At 46.1% G+C, this 5,009-nt stretch overlaps 1 protein-coding gene across 4 annotated transcripts in view; it reads right to left on the reverse strand.

The window, feature by feature from the left end:
• LOC109306095 (meiosis-specific coiled-coil domain-containing protein MEIOC-like) overlaps positions 1 to 1,552 on the reverse strand; it is a 33,423-nt gene extending 31,871 nt beyond the window's left edge. For 2 of the 4 annotated variants that reach the window (XM_019529372.1, XM_019529356.1), the window contains exon 1: positions 1,483 to 1,552. The gene's annotated coding sequence lies outside the window, so the exon portion shown is untranslated. Of the gene's footprint in view, positions 1 to 930; positions 1,054 to 1,482 lie in introns of those variants that run through there. The other 2 variants (XM_019529366.1, XM_019529361.1) reach the window with 2 other exon arrangements.
• Positions 1,553 to 5,009: the final 3,457 nt, after the last annotated feature.

Raw genomic sequence — 5,009 nt, forward strand, 5'->3', positions numbered from 1 at the left:
GTTTTAAAAAGCAAATGATTTGGGCACTCTCTTGCACACTAACTCAACTAAATTCATATATACATGTCCTTCAAAAATGTAGTCCTCTCTCTAAAAAGTCAAACATTGTCAGAATTCCTTCCTGTTCCCTTGCAACTTACTGAGAATTAACACTGCATGTTGCAAAAGGAGTTTCAAATGTTGCAAGCTAATGTACCTTACCATCAACTCTAAGATTTAGATGTCCTGGGTAGGTTATGTAGGGATGCATTTGGTAGCCGTGTTGGTCCGAGACAAAAAGAAATGCAAAAATCTAGAGCCCTTGGTTCAGAAATAATACCTTTTCTGATTGCATTAAATAACAGATGCATCCTCATATTACATTAGCGATAGATTAGATGCGAAACTGCTTCCCCTCACCCCAGTCAGCAATTTGTGAAATCCAAACAAAAATTGCAGAGTTAAACACAGTTTCATGATATAATAGAAGTCATAGAACATAGGAAAAAGAAACATGCTGGGAAATCCGGTTGGAAAGTTCAACTATTCAAAGTAGCAATCAGTACCTAAGGGAGGGGAGCAGGGTGATAAAAGGCTGCCCGGTCCCCGAGGGCTGTCCCTCGTCTGGGGTCAACACGAGCACTTGTGTTAGGTTGTGTCAAGCATTCAGACTGGGGGTTTGAGTGCCCCTTGTAAAAGGCCGGGCACCGTTACCTGTGATAACTGAATCACTTTCCAGCCATCACAGGGACTTTTAAGCACGCCACCTTTCTAGCAACATTACTCTGCAGAAATTGTTCTGCTCGATTCCTTGTTTGCACTTCCTAAAGCAGGAGCACGACTCCCCTCTCCAAACACTGCTCCTGCGCTAACGCAAAAATGACACGTCGGTTTAATTCCCGGGTGTAAAAATCAACTCCCATCCGACCCCCCTGCACAGACGCTACCCACCAGTCAGTCCCAGTGTGCATTACTCGCCACGAGCCAGCCGCACGCCCTGGACACTGCAGCACCAGCTTATCCCCGGGCCACGAAGTCCAGTGGCGTAGTCGATCCCCTGCTGAGCCTAAGCCACTGCTGCACCACCTCACTTTGCACGCCGCTGCCATGGGACACGCGGCACACACCTCAGTTACCACACGCATACAGAAACTGTTGCCAGGCTCTGGAGAGCGTCTCCTCTCCACCCATTGAGGCAGCACGACAAACAAGGCGAGGAAAGAGGCAGGCGGGGTTCGGTGTGTGCAGAAGGAAGAGGCCCTGGCTGTGAAGCGAGTCGCTCAAGTAGCAGCACTAGCATTAGGCACTCAGGCTCCCTGAAATAGTTGAGTCTCTAATCTGCACCTATACCAACACCGCAAACTGCTTGCACTTCCCCCCCCCCGCCCTTCAAACACAATCCCCTTCAAATGAGTCTGTAGCAATAGCCCCCCACCCCCCCCGGAGCAAGACTGCAGCATGCCAAAGGCCTCGCCACAGGAGTCAAAGAAACCCGGAGCTTACATTTTGGGTCTTCTTGCTTTACAACCAGCCTCAGCCATGTAACGTCTGATGTCACTGGAGTACCAGTATGTGGAAGTACTATGGGAATTGTAGTCTTCCCCTATTGTGTAACAGCTACAAAGCACAGGGCTGAGCCTGCAACCCAGAGCCCTGGGAGCAGCCTCCTTGCAGCAGCCGCCCCGGCAAGAAACCTAACCTAAGCAGATGATAGATAAAGCTGAGCAACCTGGGGGACATGGGGGGGGGGTAGTTACCTGGAAGGCAGCACACCTGGCCTGATCACAAACCCGTCTCACGCAGGTGCGCACCCTCACCCGGAGGCAGCAGCTCGCTGGCAAGGCTGTAGTCGTGCTGGGATGGGCATTTCCCCCTGTTCGTGTCATTCTGGCCAGCCCGCTGTTGGGCAAGACCTGAACAACTTGTTTTCCTTTTTAAGAACAAATTTGGCTGGGCATAAACATTCACGAGACAAACGTTTGAACTCTTTTTAAAAGAAAGTGTGTCTCAGATCAAGTAATAATAGTTGCTTGTACTTTTTTTTTTTTTTTTTTAATGCAAGTTTGAGGCTTAGATGTTTACCCCTGGTCTGTGCATGGCTTGAATAGCTCCCCTGTTGCAAGCTGTGACTCTTCCTCCCCCCCATTTTACCTGAAGCTCTCGTTCATAGTTTAGTCCACGACAAAGCCATCATTTTCCACCCAGCTGTTCACTGTTGTGCATCAGTGATGGATGATCCAGAAGATCCCTGCGTCCTTCTCTTGCTAGCTCACTAGCAAACGACTAAAAAAAGGGCCTCACCCGGTGAACTGCATTTAAAAGCTGCCAAATGAAAGGATAGTGGGAAAAGTTAACAGAATCAAACTGAGAGGTTTGGTCTGTAGCCTAATTGCAATAAACAGGGGTGTTAAAGGGTGAGGATCAACAGGTTTTAATCAACACATTGTACACCTTCAGTGCAGATAACTTCAGTTTAGCATTGTGAGGCCAAGCCTAGGAGTGAGACATGAACCCAGGTGCTTTGAATCTCCCAACACTCAGCTCCTAGGCAAGAGGAGACCTCCTCCTCTGCTGAGAGTGGGAGTGCACGACAGAAGAGGGGGAAAGGGACTGTACGTTTAAAGATCGCCCTGTCCATACTCACAGCACTTTCAGAAGTGGCACGGGGACTTAAAAAATGGTCTGACCTATAAAATAGCTGCATAGAGCTGTGTCTGCGTTGGCTTTACCCAAGATTTTATACCAGTGGTACAGGTACCACCATCAGCAAATGTTCAAAGCACTGCCATAGAGCCATGCATGGCTAAATTAGCATTTGAACCAGTTTTCCAAACCCGCTCCGTAGCTTTTCTGAGTGTTAGATAAAATGATACCTAAAGGTGCTACTGGGTGGCCACCTCCCACTAAAACTCAATGGGAATTAGGCACCTAATGCCCTACAGTGCTTTTCAGAAGTCCAGCTCCTGTCCATGTTGCACCTCTACTATTGTTACTACCTGTGAAACTTCACCTGTGCTAGCAATACTATTTTTAAAAAATTTTTTTTGGAAAAAATAAGTAAGTTTTTGTAGACAGGACCTGTGTGTTTGTCTGCTAGATGTGCAATGGGGTTGCACAGAGAGGGCTTTCCAGGCTTATTATGTACATAGAAAAAACCAGAAAGTTTCTGAACCCTCTATCTTCTCTAACTCTAATCTCACCTTTCACCGTTCGTTAGGCCATTTTCTCACCACATGCATGTATAAATTAGTTACTCCCAATTACCATTTTCTAATGAAGATAATTGCACATAAATCCGGTGGTGGAAATCCATGCCTGCTTGATAGATCCAAATATTAATCTTTAAAAAAATGCATTAAAATAATATACCTGAACTATTGGGTTGTGAATAGTACTTCACCCAAAAAACCCAAGGGACTCTGGTTTATGTGCTGAAGAGCTTGCAATCTAAGTAAAAGCAAAATAAAAGCCACAAAACTAATAAAAGCAGGAAACACAAACGAGACCCTATAGTTTAGGCTTAAAAGTTGGTATACCTTAAATGCTGATGATCCGTTAGGATATATACTCCTGAACCTCTTCTTTTTTGATTTGTTAATATATGCATGCACCCATCTCAAAGCAGCACACAGGAGATACCCCTGGGCTGGGTCTCAGCAAGCAGAGCTGTGGTTTCATCAACGCTGGCCTGGCATAAGGAAGTCAACACAAGCCACCAAATCCGTCCGTGCTAAAAACGCCGAAAAAAAGTGTGCACCCGCTACAAAAGCTAGTATGGACCATGACAAACACATGATATTATGTTCTCCAGACTGCAGGTTGTTAAGAGGGAAAGCTTGCATTTACAACCCAATCCAGCACCTTAGTTGGCCCAGCCTTTCAAAACCTTTCACCTGAATAAAATACTGCAAATGCTAATAAAAGCACAAACACGTTGGTACGAGTCTGCCACGTATTGCTGTAATAATACACGCTGCTGAGTGAAACGGGCGTATCCGTACAAGTGAGTTTGTACTGATATATGCTGCGTCCGCAATGGAAATTGCAATGATTCACTGAACCGATGAAGAGAGAAGCGTTACCAATAATCCCTGTTTCTGCCCGAGAGCACTGAGTGGAAACAACCTTCTTTTTCGGTTGCAATATTTCAAGACTGAAATTTCAGAATAAAATGCATTTGATCTTGATTTCAGTCATAAACACTTCCGCATTTAAGATCACAATACAATTCCCTATGTTATTTGGCTCAGGAGATGCCTCCTGCGTTTTTTAGAGTGAAATATCACGCTCTTTTCTTTACTTCCAAACCCTCCCCTGCTATCTCTTTGTGCAGAAATGTCACCTATTTTCCAGCCGGCATCTTAACCTTTTGGACTGTAAAATGAGCAGACTCCTGACGGGAACGTGTGCGATTGCAGCCAGAGAACTGCCGCTTGTACTCAGTGTGAGTAGCACAAATTTCTAGTTGTCCTCAAAGAAAAAGTATCACACTGGCGAATCCACACCGCTTCATGCAACACACGCGAGGTATTCGAGACCTTTGCACGTGTGTTTTAGCGAGGTATTTTGGCAGCCTTTAGCACGGTAATGTTTTGGTCCCCCACCGAGTTTCCTAGGTCCCCCCTGCAAAGGCAGATGGGGAGGCAGGCTGTGCTTTGTTGGGGGCCGGCTGGGCACACAATTTGCGGGTACTCAAGTACTTGCAAAATGAAGCACGTGCGTGCAAAATGGAGCATGTGTGTGCATGCATGAAATAGAGCATGCATGCAGATGTGTGTACACATGTGCAAAATGAAGCGCGTGTGTGCATGTGTTCATGCACAAAATGGAGCATGCAGATGTGCAGACACAGGCACAAAGGCATGTGGGAAATGAACTGTGTGCAAAATGGAGTGTGTGCATGCACTGAATGGAGTGTGTGTGCATGTATGCAGTGTGCATGTGGAAAACAGAGCATGTGCAGGTGTGTGTACACAAGCATGTGCAAAGTGAAGCATGTGCAGACATGTTCACACGTGTAAAATGGAGCA

The sequence above is a fragment of the Crocodylus porosus genome, unplaced genomic scaffold, assembly GCF_001723895.1.
Source record: "Crocodylus porosus isolate Cpor-Errol unplaced genomic scaffold, CroPor_comp1, whole genome shotgun sequence".
Classification (NCBI taxonomy): Eukaryota; Metazoa; Chordata; order Crocodylia; family Crocodylidae; genus Crocodylus; species Crocodylus porosus.